General features: G+C 41.9%; 1 protein-coding gene across 7 annotated transcripts in view; it reads left to right on the plus strand.

Annotated features, from left to right (window-relative positions):
* The first annotated feature begins 180 nt into the window (after positions 1–180).
* The window catches only part of Nup98 (nucleoporin 98 and 96 precursor), a 120,421-nt gene continuing 104,673 nt past the window's right edge, over positions 181–15,928 (plus strand). For 4 of the 7 annotated variants that reach the window (XM_004863321.4, XM_021243232.2, XM_013065006.3 and 1 more), the window contains exon 1: positions 227–382. The gene's annotated coding sequence lies outside the window, so the exon portion shown is untranslated. Of the gene's footprint in view, positions 383–15,928 lie in introns of all 7 variants that reach the window. The other 3 variants (XM_004863320.4, XM_004863322.4, XM_087211842.1) reach the window with 1 other exon arrangement.

The raw sequence follows: 15,928 nt of genomic DNA on the forward strand, positions 1-15,928 counted from the left end.
ATGTCCCTCCCATCATTTCTCCCTTTTTCCTCCCCCTGACTCGTTACGCCCCTCCTCTTCCCCTTCTCTTCTGGCAAAGACCTTTCTTACATTCGGTTTCAAAAGACTCTTTGCCCAATGAGTACTGGGGAGGACTCCGAGTGGCAGCCTGATCTGCTAATACGCAGGCGCCGAGGGCGGAGCGTCACGAGCGAGCCTCTGACGGCGGGCGGCGTGTGACGCAGTCGGGCCCTCTGCGCTCTGCGCCCGAAGCGGCGGTCGGTAGCGGTGGCGGTGGAGGCGGCGACGGTTTCCTGGTGGCCGCGCGCTGCTCGTTGAGCAGTGGGTGGCGGACGGGCCTGAGCCCTTACTCTGGACACTCCACCTTCCCCAACGCACCGCGGTAAGTCGGGAACTGGAGCGGCGGTGACCCCGGACCGGCTGCCTCCTCCTCCCCTTCGGGCGGGAGAGTGCGTGAGGCGTCCCGGGCCCTCTCGGCCCCGAAGTCTCCCGCCCTAGCCCGAATCGTCCATCCTGAGCGAGAGGGCGGGGCCTGCGACCCTTGGCCCCGCGGCCCTGCTCTTCAGGCCCTGGAAGGGAATCTTCACCGGTGGGGTCCAGGTCCGGGGTCTCCCTTGTCAGCCCACGCAGAGGGCACTTCCATTTCCGTGGTTGTCCTCATTCATTCGCTGGGTGGTGTTTGGGAGCCCCCGGATTTTTGTGCGATCCTAGTGGGGTTTCCTGGCATTTCCTTGACCCTGATGCTCGATGAGCTTTATTTGTCTTGACTTCTTCGTGGAGCATGTGGGGAAAGTCTTAGGGTTAGGGTGAATAAGTCGGAAGTTCGTTAGCTTTTGAAAACAGTATTTGAGAATTAGGGTCGGTTCATATGTGTAAAGGGTTCGTTTCTGGTATTTCTACATGTTTCACGTAAAGGTAAAGGAGAAAGATTGGATACCTGGATTACTGTGGCCTTGAGGAGGTTAGAAAATATTTAATTCAGTTTTTCTATGTAAGTTTTATAGATGGAGATACAGTGACTGAGAGACAGTGTTAGCGAACTCCGGAATTCCTTACTCAATGTAGAAATTTTCTTGTACTCGACCCTTCGTGTATGTTCCAGTCTCCCGTTATTGAGTATTCTCTTTGGTGGGCGGTGAGGGGGGAAATGTACAGAGGCATTTGATATAAGTAGAGTAGCATGTCCGACTTGGTTGCTACCATATCTTTTTGGTGAAGTAGACGCTTTATTAGGGATATCCTAACCTAGACTTTGAGCACTAAATTTAAAAGTTGGTTGAAGAGTGTCGGCGGTGTTATGTATTGGAAATAAATCTATAAAAGTCATTCCCGGCCCGGGGATGTAGCTCAGCGACACAGCGTCCTGAGTTCATCCCCACTACCAAAACAAAACAAAAAAAAGAGTCGTTCCCTCAAATTGACTTTTGTCAACTGCTGGGGATTCCAAGGAAAAAGTGGTCCAGTTAGGGTGATACCACAACCTTGGAATAATTACAGCAGGAAGCATTCACAAGGTTTAGGAAGCCTATGGGGCGTGGTGGGGGGCTCCCTGTGATTCCAGCACTTGGGAGGTTGAGGCAGGAGCATCGCTGTGAGTTCAAGGCCAGCCTGAATAGCAGGACCGTGTCTCAAAAAAAAAAAAAGGATTTAGGGCCAGGAATGTAGCTCAGCCCCACAGCACCTGCCTGGCAAATTCGAGGCCCTGAGTTCGATTCCTGGTACAAAAAAAAAAAGACCGGGGATTTAGCTCAGTGGTGCCGCCCCCTGCCTTGAAAGTGCAACGTACCGAGTTCAATCCCTGATACCAAAAAAAAAAAAAAAAAGATTTAGGCAGCAGTCACTTTGTAGTTGTACTTTGGAACTTACGATGACTCTCAAGTATACAATTCAGAATGAAGTGTTGTAGTAGGATAAATGGAAGGAAAATTAACTGGAAGAAAGAAAATGGCTGTAATTATTCACCTGGGATGGTTTTAGAAATTCAGAAAGAAACGGTTATTAACTGGGTGGCAGATGTTATACTTGGTGGAGGTTAGGACCTTTAAAAAGCAAAACCAAGTTGTGCATAGTAGTACATGTCTATACTCGGAGCTACTTTTGAGGCAGGGTTTCACTGTGTAATTCAGGCTGGCCTCGAACTCACTGTGTAGCCCAGGCTGACCTCAGATTTGTGGCAATCCACCTGCCTCAGCCACCTGGGTGCTGGGTTACAGGTATACACGATCACAGCCAGCTTTGATAAAGTTATTTTTGACTCTTCAGTATTCATTGAAATTAACTATGTTGCCACTTTGGTCTGTTCACATCAGTCAGATTGTCACTTTGCTGTTGTTTATATGACAAAGCAAAAATAACAAACTAGTGGTGCATAAAAGCAGCAGAGAACTATAGTTTAAATATTAACATATAAGCATGGTTTGTTTTCTGTAACATTTTCTCAGTTCAAGCATCACCCTCTTCTGGGAAGCCTTTCCTGGCACACCCTTGTAAGCTTCCATAACACTTCTTGGATACTTCTATTTATAGCACATAACATTTTTTATTTTAGCTGTTTGTCTTTTTATTAAACTATTCTTGTCTTATCTTTGTATCTAGGTTACTTGGCACACAGTAGAACCTCCATATGTTTTATCTGCTTGAATGAATAAATGAATTGGGGAAGTTAAATCTAAAAATCTAAAAGTCTGGATATTTGTGTGTTCCTGAAATATGGGGACCAAATAAGGGAAGTCATACTGTTTATGCTTTTCATGGTACTTTGTACCTGACTTTGTGTCCAACTAGCTCCTAGATAACTAAGATCAAGTAGAATTTTTAGGAAACCAAATTCATGGCTTAGAAAGAATTGGTCACATTGAAGTAGGAAACAGTGAGGACCTCGGACAGACGACTCTTTAACACAAAGATAGGAGCAAAAGCAGCTTTTAATGATGCGGCAGCTCAGCGAGTGACTCCTGTCTTGAGAGCCCTGAATAGAAGTTTGTGCTTTCTTATATATCTTTTTTTTCTTTACATCTACGAAGCTTAATTCCATTGGAGTTTCCCTGGGAATAGAGCAAGCAGGATTTACACAAAGCAGAGCAGTGGAGAAGGGGAGAGCAAAGAGTTCTGGCAGGACTTTTCTAACTCCTTTGGTAACAGATTACAGAAGTTGTCATGGCTACTCAGGTACATTTTACAAAGAACATAGTTGCCTAATAGTAGAGTTAACCCATAGTTGTCTAATAACACAACGCATAGTTGCCCAATTCCATATGGAGGGGTGGTCTCTTCTCTCATTCCCCTCTTTGAGGCTCTGATTGAAGAGCCTCATCTTTTATATCAATTTTTATCTCATCAATGTCTATGATTACATAATCTTTTTTTCTTTTTTCTTTTGGCACCAGGAATTGAACTCAGGTCCTTGTGCTTGTGAGGCAGGTGGCAGAACCACTGAACTAAATCCGCGGCCCTATATAATCTTTTATAAATTGATTTTTTTGGGGGGGGGTACTGGGTATTGAACTCAGGACCTTGAGCTTACAAAGCAAGTGCCACTGAGCTAAATCCCCAGTCCTGGGTTGATGTTTTTTAGCCCTAGAGGCTTTTTTTTTTTCAATACTGGAAATTGAACCCAGGACCTTGTGCTTGCCAGGCAGGCACAGCACCCCATGAAGCTAAATCCTCATCCCTAAGAGGCTATTTTTTTTATCTATGGTGATTTTTTTCATGGAATTTAAGGCTCCAGAATTGTCATGGTTACATCTCTTGATACAGATCAGTATCCCCAGGTCATAACCTTTTCTATTTATCTGTAGTCTGAAGTCTTTGTTTTCCTCCCAGTTTTGAGTCCTGGGGGGTCTGTCTATGAGATTAACAGTGACTGGATTACATGTCCAGAGCCCACAAGGGGTAGGGGATCTTTTGTTTTTTCTAAAGGAGATCCCACCTGTCAGGTGGCCAATTTTACATAAGACCAATAGGGGTAACCATTGGTTGGTGGATAGAGATCACTAATCCCATGGGTTATTTTTCCAGATGTACATATATTTGTCATTATTTTTATTCTGTTTTCCAGTTTATGCCCCCACAGGATGTGTAGGGAAGCTGGATCTCCCTGTAGTTGGGGAAGAATATTTGATTAGCTTTAAAGGTGGAATTGATAGCTGTACAAGCATCAAAAAATAAAATCATGAGCTCTGTGGGCCTTAATTTTGTGGTTTTGTTTATCAAGGGTCCTAATTTGTCTCTGGTGTGAGGCACAGTCAGGATTTTAAACTCTCAAGTGGTACTTTGAGTTACAGCAAATGGGTAGGGTATTGTCAGGCTTACAGATCTTGTGTGAAGTCAAATTATGGGCACTGGATTTTATGACTTCTCTTTAACAAACATAGTGAGTATGGAAAAGCAAAACAGTCATAACAGAAGTTCCTGTCTGAGTGACCTGCAGGCAGAGGTTCACAATTTTTGGTTGTCCCTGCGGGAATTATTCCCTCCTTGTCACTCCTGGAGTGGAGATGAGACCCCCTGGTAAAAGCAACCAATACCAGTAAACATTGCACCCACAAAAGGAAGGTGAGGACTAACAGACACCTTTTGCCCCAATTCCAGTCAGCTGGGGCGGTCTCAGCAAAGGCTGTGGCAAAAAGCAGGGAAAGAAATCCTAAAACAGTTAAAAGCAAGGGATGACAGTTCATCACAGGTAGAAACAAAGGTATGTAGTCCCATACATAGTGGCATCCTCAGGCTACTGTCGTGTGTAGACTAATCAGCCCCCAGAGTGACTTGAGCAGAGCTTATGTCTTTTGATGACTTTGCTGTGGTTCCCCTCTGAGTCAAGATGATCTTGGTGTTGTGATGAGGGTCTCTGGAACACCTCCATTCTGGTGTCGCAGTCTTTTTTTTTTTTTTTTTGGTACTGGGGATTGAACTCAGGACCTTGTGCTTGCAAGGCAGGCGCCAGCACCACTGAGCTAAATCCCTGGCCCATGTCGCATCCTTTTTTACCGACTATGGTGGATCTACGTGGGGACTCCTTCCACTTGGACTGCCGTGGGGGTGGTCAAAATGACTGTTAGTGGACCCTTCCATTTGGGCTTAAGGCTGTCTTGTCGCTAGTCTTTTATTCAAACTGAATCTCCCCCTAGAGAAGGGGTGGAGTGGACTAGAAATGCTAACAGGGACCCTTTCTAAGGCCCAAGAGGATGTCTTTTGGGAGACCTTTTCTAGATCAATCATTTTTCTAAGGTAGCTTTTCTGATAGAGTGTGTTAGTCCTCTCAAGACAGGAGGTGGCCTGGCAAACAGAAGCTCATAGAGTGAATAGCCTGTTCTCTTGTGGAGAGTGTAATGTATTTGGAGAAGTACAATGGGTAAGGCCCAGATCCAGGTAAGGCCAGCCTCTTGACAAAGTTTTTTTTTTGGTACTGGGGATCCAACTTAGGACCTTGCACTTGTGAGGCACGTGACGGCACCACTAAGCTAAATCCCTGGCCCTTGGCAAAGTTTTTTTAACCTCACTTTTCAGGGTTTTATTTATCTTCTTTACCTTTCCCGAGCTCTGGGGCCAATAGGCCGTATGTAAATTTTAATTAATCCCCAAAGTGTTTGTCATCTCTTGGACCACTGTTGACACAAAAGCAGAACTGTTGTCTGGTCCTGTGTTCTGTGGAAGCCCATAGCAAGGAATGGTTTCTTATAGCAATATCCATGTCACTTTTTTGGGGCTTTTCTGTCCAACAAGGGAAAGTCTCTACCCAGTTGGAGTAAGTGCAGACTGTAACCAAAAAGTAATGAAATCCTCCACACTTGGGCAGTTTTGTGAAGTCCACCTGGATATCTTTAAAAGATGTTGCCCCTATCCTCTGGAACCCTGCTGGGATGCCTGCTGTTGTCTTTGGATTGTGTTGAGCACAAGTCGTTAACTACTGGGCAGTTTGTTTGGTCAGGGCGGTTGAGGATGTAAAAGTAGCCGAGCTGAACCTGTGATTTTTTCTTTCCTAGGTGGGTAGTCTTATGTGTAGCTTGTATTAATCAAGGCCCCACATGGTATGGTACCACAATTTGGCCATCTGGAAACCAGCACCATCTGTTTTTCTTTGTTTTCTCCTCCTTTGGCCACCTATTGGAGTTCATCCGATGAATAAACCGTTTTGTTTTTGTTTTTTAATTTTTTCCCAAAGAGATCAAGGGAAGGAACATACCATTTGACCATAAACTTGTGACCTTGGCTTCTTGGTTGGCATTTTCATTGTCCATCTATTTTTTAGATCTTTTTTGATGTCCCCTGTGATCTCCTTGGGGGCCCATACAGCTTCTAAGAGCCAAAGTATGTTTTTGGGGTAATCATTTTGTCCCCTGTTATAAGTAATCCTTTCTTTTTTCTTTGCTTTTTCTTTTTTTTGGTAGTGGGGATTGAACTTGGGTCCTTGTGCTTGTGCAGCAGGTGGCAAAACCACTGAGCGAAATCCCTGGCTCTTTTTTTTTTTTTTTTTTTCTTGTAGAGAGCACAACTGCATAGCCAGCCCTCTTTCTAGTCTCGTCTATGTGGTTACTCCTGTCCATAAAGAACTTTAACTTAGGCCTTTGGAGAGGTTGGTCTCACAGATCTAAGTAAACCTGTTCTATGGCCTCTTCACAATCATGTATGGGCCCTTCTAGTTGGGGAAGGAGGTTAGCTGGGTTTAGGTTTGAGACTTTCACCCTGATTTGAGAGTTTTTACAGAGCAAACTTTGGTATTGGGTCAGATGCGAATTTGTGAGCCAGTGGTGGCCTTTAGCATTTATAAGGGTGACTGCAGTGTGTGGGACTCACATTTGTAGGTCTTGGCCTAGAATCAGTTTCTCAACCCCTTTGGTCAAAAGAGCCATTGCATCCAAAGCCCTCAGAAAAGGAGGCCACCCTTGTGTTACTCTGTCTAGTTGTTTGGACAAATAGGCCACCAGTCTTTCCCAGGAACCAGGGGTCTAGACTAGCGTCCCTACTGTGATCTTTTGTTCAGTCACATAGAGGGTGAAAGACTTGTTTAGGTCAGAGAGACCTAGTGCTGGAGTTTTCTGAAGTTTTTTTTTGAGACCCTTGAAAGTGAGGTTTTTTTGGGGGTTTTTTTGCTGCATTCCTATCCCCTTGTGGCTTTACAGAGGGGCTTAGCTATGATGGTGCAGTTGGGAATCCTTATCTTATAAAAGCCTGATGTTCTCAAGAATGCTTCCAATTGTTTTTGGGTCTTGGGTTTTATTTTGATTGGGGATTGGTCTGTTGCCAATCCAAATTGGCATTGGCTGGGTGGATTGTCTTTTGTTCACATCTGGGGCCAATTTTAGAGTCCAAATACTCCTCTGGGAGTCATCTGAATTGGCTAGTCATGGAGCCTCTATTTTATTTCCGGGTATAGGACCAGGATCAACCTCGGAGGTAGCAGTTTAAAGTGTATTTTTCTGTCCATTTTGGCCCTTAACTTGGCCAACAAATCCCTCCCTAAGAGGAGAACTAAACAGTCAGGCATGTTCAAGAATTGATGGACCACCTCGTGGGGCCCTATTTTGCAAAACCATGGCTGGCAAGGCTTATGTCTTAGTTTGACTTGTGGCCCCTTGATGTCAGTTGTCTTATGGCTGAGAGGTACAGTGGGGAATATCACAACCCAGTGGTTTGTTCCCGTATCAATTAGGTCTGGGGAGTTTCAGTCTGATGAGGCCTTGTAGAAGAAGCAGGGGATGCAGTAGGCACCGGGAACTTGGGGCCAAACCAGAGGTCAGACCAGATACGTAGTGGAGTCAAAATGGAGCGGGGGGCCTCTGAGACTGCAGCTGGCACGAGGCCGTCTCTGAACTGAAGGGCCTGACTCTGGAGGTCCCAAGGGTCCTGGAGCTGGGGCTGGTATCTGTTGTTTGTAAGGGGGACTTTGCTCCAGGAGGCTTAATACATCTAAGGCCGAATCATTTGAATTACCCCCCAAAATGGGCAGAATTTTAGCAGGTTTTTGCCTGTTTGGATGGGCTGTTGTGACCAGAACTCAAGAAAGGGGTTCCTTCAGCCAAAGGGACCTCAGACAGATAACTCTTTAATACGAAGATAGGAGCAAAAGCGGCTTTTAATGATGCCAGTGGCTCAGAGTGACTCCTGTCAGTCTTGATAGCCCTGAATAGAAGTTTGCACTTTCTTATATACCTTTTTTTTTAAAAAAAAATCTACAAAGCTTAATTCCATTGGAGTTTCTTTGGGAGTAGAACAAGCAGGATTTATGTAAAATAGTGCAATAGAGAAGGGTAGAACAAATTGTTCTGGCAGGGCTTTCTAAGTCCATTGTGCTCCTTTGGTGACAGATTATAGAAGTTGTCATGGCTACTCAGGTACATTTTATAAAGAACATAGTTACCTAGTTAACCCATAGTTGCCTAATAACACAGGTAAGCTATAGTTGTCTAAAAACACAACCCATAGTTGCCAAATTCCATATGGAGAGGTGGTCTCTTTTCTCAATATTACTTTATTGTAATATGTGATGACAATATAATATAGGAAGTAAATTGTACTAGTACTGATAAGTACTTTTTATAGAGACTACTCTATCTGTACTTAGACAATTTGTTGAAAAGTTAGAGGACTAAAGAATTTAGAGATGTAATTGAGTAGAAGTGAAGTATGAAAACATTCCCTGAGAATTTGGTGCATTGTCTTTGGAACTGACCTGAGTATTTGGTACATAGTCTGTCTCTAGAGAAGTTCCTTAGCTGCGGCACTTTTGGCCAAATAACTCTCCAATGTGAGACGCCTCTTGTATTTCAGAATACTTAACAGACTATCCACTCCTCTATCCTCTATCCACTCCTCTATCCACTAGATAGCCATACCGTAATACCTCCTCCCTGAGTTGTGAAAAACAAGAAGGTCTCAAGAAATTGTAAATATTGCTCCTCATTGAGACCACTCCTTCAGTAAAAATATTCCTAATATTTTAGCAAAATCATACCTTTATTTTGCTTGGTGTCTGTAAAGTAAGTTTTAAAAATTGCATTTTAGTTTTGCCGCCTGCTGCACAAGCGCAAGGACCCAAGTTTGATCCCCGGTACCACCACCCCCCAAATTGCATTTTAAAAACATAAGTTGTTCGAGATAAAATTTAAAAGAAAGAAAACATTGTCCATGAAAAACCATTAAATTGTTAAGTTTTGGCAATGGGATACTGAAAAGTTAAGAGTACTAGAGTGACTTTTCTGTTTCCCCATTTTTGAGTCAGTTTTCTTTAGTTTCTTGTTCCATTTCTATAGTAGCTTCCCTTTCTCTGGCATAGGGTAAATCAAGATCTTGTTTTTGTTTTTGTTTTTTGATACCAGGGATTGAACTCGGGTCCTTGCACTTGCGCAGCAGGTGGCAAAACCACTGAGCTAAATCCTTGGCCCAAATCAAGATCTTGTTTGAAAGAAGATATAGGTTAATTCAAATAATTCTGGTTTTGATCAAGGGGCAAAGGTGCTTGTAGTTGAATAAATGTATTAAATATGATTCCATTAGCTTTCCATTTCACTCATATAGTTGATGCCACAGAAATATGCATTGATGGGGGGATCTTGTCCTCCTGTATACAGTAATTTAGTAAATAGTCATGATTTTACATACTGGAGAGTTTATCTTTGCTTTTATTCCCCTTTGGTACTGGGAATCAAACTCAGGACCTTGCGCTTGCCAGGCAAGCATGGTGCCACTGAGCTACATCCTAGTTCTTGAAGAGTTTATAATTAATTTGTGTAATGAGGAACACATTTTTAGGAGGGAAATAAAATTATTTTAATTTATTAATTTAATGATTATTGAACTAAGGGATTCAACCCAGGAAGTTGAGCATGCTAGGCAGGTGCTCTACCACTGAGCTACATCCCTAGCTCTTGTTTATTTTTTGTTTTGTGAAAGGATTGAGTTACTCAGGTTGAGCACTACTTTGCAGTCCTAGTTTGCCGGCCCAGGCTGGCTTGAATTTATGATGATCTTCCTGCATTGAGACATTCTTAAAGTGGAATTTTTTTGTACTCTGTACTGTGTGGCAGTGAAGAATTCAGCAGCTTGTTAGTACAGTTTAGGGGTGTTGCCTAGATTTATGCTTAGATCCAGGTTTTCTTTTCTAAATTTTCAGTACTGAGGATTGAACCCCTGGAGTGTTGAGCTACATCCCTACATTCCCAGCCCCTTTTAATATTTTTATTCTTGAGACAGGGTCTGTAAATTGCCCAGGATGGCCTTTGAATTTTCAGTCTCCTGCATCAATCTCTCTCTCTTTTTTTTTTTTTTTGGTACCAGGGATTGAACTTGGGTCCTTGTGCTTGCACAGCAGGCAGTGAAACCACTGAGCTAAATCCCGGCCCTCAATCTCTCAAGTAGCTGAGATTACAGGTGTGACCATCACCATGCCCTTGAAGGTTCCAACATTTTTACATAATTTTTTTTTGGTACCGCGAATTGAACTTGGGACCTTCCACTTGCAAGGCAAGCGGTGGAACCACTGAGCTAAATCCCCAGCCCTACATAATATTTTTTATTTTTCAGTGATGGAAATTGAACCCAGAATCTTCACACTGAGCTATACTCATATCTGCAGCCTTATTTTCTTTTTTGTTTTGAAACAGGGTTGGGCTTGGATTTGCAATCCTCCTGCCTCATCCTCCTAGGATGCTGGGATTACAGGCCTGCATCATCAGTGCTTCACTTGCACTGTTGCTCTTGCACCATGGGGCAGAAGTCATCTGGGAAGGGGAGAGGGAGGCAAATAATACCTTAGGAGTTTTTGTTTTAAATGGGATCTTGCTGTATTACCAATCTGGCCTTGAACTCCTGGGCTCAAGTGATGCTCCTACCTTGGCCTCCCAGGTAAGTAGCTCGAACTACACACATGCATCATCATACATAGTTTATTCCTTAGTTTTGGCTTTATGGACCCCCTAGAAGAAATCTTGGGGACTTTTTTTGACAGTACTAAGGCTTGAACCAAGGATCTTCACACTGAGCTACATGCCCAACCCTTTTTAATTTTGATACAGAATCTTGTTAAATTGCTCAGGTGGGACTCAGTGTTGTAGGTCCTCATGCTTCAGCCTCTCAGAGTGCTGGGATTAGAGGCCTGTGAGATTTGGGGACTTCTGGAGGTCTTCAGATCACTCTTTGAGAACCGCTAATGTAGAATAATGATTGTCATACTGATTCTTGGATCCCTAATCTTTGGAGAATGTTATTGGTGGGGTTGTACTGTACACAACCGCTCTTTACTTCAGCTGGAGCAGCTTCTGCTTGTCTGTTTTACATGGTGGGATTCCATAGCTAAAAATGTTTGAAATCATTAATTAAGGGAAGAAAGCAGCTGGGTATGGTGGTGCATCCCTGTAATCCCAGCCCTGGGAGGCTGAGGCAGGAGAACCAGGTGAGTTCAAGGCCATCCTGGGCTACATAATGAGTTCACGAGCAGCCTAGACGACATAGGAAGACCTTGACTCAAAAAAAGTCCCCCAAAACAAAAAAATGAGGGGGGGGCCCCTCAGGATGTAATTCAGTGTAAAGTCACTGGGTTCAGTCCCCAGTAGTGCAAAAAAGGGGGCCAGTTAGGGGGAGAGATTGAGTGCCTGAAGTAGGGCTGTCTGCCCATGAAGAAAAAGATGGTTCTTAATTATGTATTGCATTCACTCATCACATTACACTTCCGACTCAAAGATTTCTAGTATCTGATTAGCCACCTAATCCTCTTACCAGAATAAGTGTCATAAGGAATAGGGCAAATGAATTTGTAAATTTAAAAAGTTGGGAATAAGGACAAGAGATGTGAGATGAGTGCAAGAGAACGGGTGATCAGAATGACCATAATGGTATGTGTACATGGGTTTAGGGATTTGTTTCTGCTGTTTGCCTTGTTGTTTTAGGGTTGTGCTAAATGGTCAGTGGGTGAAACATATATTGGGTAATTATAAATCATTGTGTGTGGAGTTCTAGGTAGGGGTTGATGAATCTAGGTTTAGAGTGCGGTTAAATTATTGTCTTTCTCTGTTAAAAATATTGTAGGGCCGGGGATTTAGCTCAGTGGCACCACGCCTCCCTCAAGAGTGCAAGGTCCTGAGTTCAGTCCCCGGTACCAAAAAAACCTGTGTGTGTGTGTGTATGTGTGTGTGTATATATATATATATGGATATTTGTTGAAGAACTAAGCAAACAAAACAAAAATGTGCTTTTGAAGAGCTCTAGTTTGAATCAACTTTGTCCTAATAGTGTTTGGGTGTGGGCCACATAATCCCTGTTTCCAGAAATTGAGGTCTAGGAGATTGACTGTTGTGACTTACTACAGATACGCAGTAGCAAGTGGCAGAAGTTTTTTTGTTTTTGTTTTTGGTACTGGGGATCGAGCTAGGGACCTTGCGTTTTCAAGGCAGGTGGCAGCACCAATGAGCTAAATTTCTAGCCCTAATTGATTTTAGGTTTTCAGAGAGTTGCAATGATAGTAGTTAAGTGGCAGAAGATTTTAACACAGATTTGTCTCACTCCAAAACTAATATATTCTTTTTTTTTGGTACCGGGGATCAAGCTCGGGTCCTTGCGCTTGTGCAGCAGGCGTCGAAACCACTGAGCTAAATCCCCAGCCCTAGTATATTCTTTTCACTGTAAAATGATGAGCATTATGCTAAAGGATGAAGAAAATTCTACTTGGTATTCTGAGAAAGGAGCTGTATTAGTTAATATGAGTCATTAGAAATTACACCTCAGTAACCAGGGATTTAGCTCAATGGCAACGCACCTGCCTCACTGGCAAGGTCCTAAGTTTGATTGCTGGTACCAGGAAAAAAAAAAGTACACCCCAGTGAGCAAAGTCAGAATGCTTTTTGTCAGAGTAGCAAATAGCTCATGCTCTCATGTGGCAGGTATAACAACAAATTTATTGCATAACTAAAAACAGCTGGGAAATACTGTTTTATGTAATAGGTTGGAAAGGGGGAGGAAAAGGAAAGTGTTTTTATACTGGTAAGAGCCTGAAGGCTCTAATCTGAAACAGTCTTGTGAAGCAGCTGAGGCTTCAGCACTAATTTTTATTACTTAATTTTAACCTTTAGATTTTTTTAGTTTTTATTTTTATTAGTACATGTTTGCAGTACATGATTACATTCACTGTAAAGATTTGGTATATGTGCATAACATCTTTTTTTTTTTTTTTTGGTACCGGGAATCGAACTCAGGTCCTCGCGCTTGCAGGGCAGGCGGCAAAACCACTGAGCTAAATCCCCGGCACCTGTAACATCTTTTTTTTAACAACGATTTTTTGAAAGAAGAGATATGTGAATTTTTAGAAAGGGAAGTAAGGGCTCTGAAAAAGAGAATGACTTGATCAGGGGAGCATCATAGGAAGGCTACTGTAAAGCAGTTAGAAAGTAGCACATAGTTTGGCTGGAATACGTATATGCTAAGTAAGAATAGGCTAATCTCTTCCTAGAATTTTACCCAGCCCCACTTTCTTATCCTTCTGTTTCATGCAAGGCAAAAATTAAGTCATTTTTAAAATTCAGTTTAACTGGGTGGTAATTTCTGCCTTTCCTAGTATTTCATGAATATTAAATAAGTAAATATATGAAAAAGTGCTTTTGTAAAATAAGAATTACTAATTTCTTCATCTAATGACTGTTTTTGCTCTTTGCTGACTTTGATCTAAAGTAACTCAATGAAATGGAAAGGAAAAATTACTTAGAGTGTGGCAAGCTGGAAATATTTTAGGAAGCCTGCTTAGTTATTTAGATAGCACTTAAAGTTGTAGATTAGGGCCATGGATGTAGTTCAGCGCCTGCCTGGCAAGCGCAAGTTCCTGAGTTTGATCCCTGGTACCAAAAAAAAAAAAAACTATTGAGAGGATAAAGACTTGGATGAGTTTTAGACTTGTTCAGCCTACAGCATGTGGGCCACTTGCTCTCTTTCTCTCTTTTTCTCTTTTTTTTTAATGTTGTAATAAAAATATTTATAAAAAGAAATTTTGTAGGGCTGAGGATTTAGCTCAGTGGTTCTGCCAACTGCCTCGAAAGCACAAGGACCGGAGTTTGATCCCCGGTACCCAAAAAAAAAAAAAAATTTTGTTACTTATGTACATTAGCTATATTATATATTTTATCTGGGGCCTGAGACAGTTCCTCTTCACTTAGTGCAGCATAGGCAGACCAAAAAAAGGACACCCATGGTAGATGTCCCATACATTTTAATTTCTATGATTCCTCTTTCTTTTTTTAATGGGAAAATGTGGTTTATGCAAAATCTCTTCTAGATCTTCTGGTGTTGTTGATAGAGGAAATAAAATACAGAAAAGTTTGGGTCCTCTGAATACTTTCCCCCATATCTTACTTCTCTTCCTTTTTCCAGAGAAAACCATGGTCATGAAATTGTTGTGTATTTTTCTATTCTCTGTGTTACTTTTGGGGGGGGAGCAGTACTGGGGATGCAACCCAGGACTTTCACACTGGACTACATCTCCAAGCCCATTACCTTGAATTTGGCAGTCCTTCTGCCTCAGCCTCCCAGAGTGCTGGGATTACAGGGTTGTGGCTCCTTTTTTCTTTTTTCTTGTTTCACAGTGGTGGGAATCAAACCCAGGCTCTCATGCATGTTAATCTTGTGTACTACCACTGAACTCCATCTGTAGTCCCTTGCTCTTTATTTTTATAATACATATATACCCATGAGTAAGTGTATTATCTATTTTATATAGAGGGTCTTTCAAATGTATCTTTTTGACTTTTTCTTTATCCCCATTAAGTTTATTGGTACATTTTAGGTTTAAAATACAGTTACATTCATCACTGGGGTCTTGTACCATTACATGAGTATCTTGGTTCTTATTGTTTTCCCCTTCCCCTGCCCTCCCTTCACCCCCTCCACCCTTCCCTATTTGTAAAGACTTTGTTTCCATTTTTTTCCTTTTCTCATGTTTTTTCTTTTCCCTTCTTTCCTTTCCCTCCCACTTCCCTCCCACTTCCCCTGCTCCTTTAGACCTTTTCTTCCTATTACACAATATCACTTATACATTTTTAAAATTACAACATCAAGATCTAGGAAACATTACAACAGATTTTACAGAATTTAAAAGGATATAGAAAGCATATTATAAAATCTGTTTTGACATAAATTTGACAACTTCTAAGAAGTACCTTGGAAGACAAATTAATGAGAGAAACTAACTCTGGAGGAAATATAAAATTTGAATAGCGCCTATTGAAGAAAGTATATTCCTAGCTTGAAAACCTACCTATATGACAACAACAGGCTCATATACATTTTAACTGATAAATTATATCAAACATTTAAAGCAGAAAAAAGAAGGAACACTTCTCCCCTCATTTTAGAAATCAACACTGTGCTAATCCTAAAACTGGATAAAGATAATAGACAAAAAGTGTATGAACATAGATAGAAATTTGTTTAACAAAACAAACTATTAGAAGTCAGATCTGGCAGTATGTAGAAAGTGGTTTTATTATAGGGATGGCACTGTTGGTTCAGCATTGGAAGATCCACCCCCAAAAGTCGTCATTTTAAAGGAGGAAAGGAAAAAGCCATATGATCCTGTCACTAGTTGGAGAAAAAGTATTGGACTAAATTCTACAGCTGTTCATGGCAAAAGTTATCAGGAGACTAGAAGTAGAACAGAACTTTCTCAACAGATCAAAGATATGTACTCTATACTTCCAGCAAAAACTCCTTATATGAATTGAGAAGATACAATAGTTTCTCCCTAAGGTGGGGAACAAGGGCACATATGCCTACTCTTCATCTGTCCATTAAACTTTGAAACCTAGGCCCCACCAAAATAGTCTGGCAGTAAAATGACATAATTAGGATAGAATTGGCAAGGTAGAAGCAAAACCTTTTTTTTTTTGGTACCAGGGATTGAACTTGGGTCCTTAGCTTGCAAGGCAGGCGGCGGAACCACTAAGCTAAATCCCTG

This window comes from Heterocephalus glaber, unplaced genomic scaffold (genome assembly GCF_053883595.1).
Source record: "Heterocephalus glaber isolate CG9 unplaced genomic scaffold, H.glaber_assembly_v1.0 deba00001428, whole genome shotgun sequence".
Lineage (NCBI taxonomy): Eukaryota > Metazoa > Chordata > Mammalia > Rodentia > Bathyergidae > Heterocephalus > Heterocephalus glaber.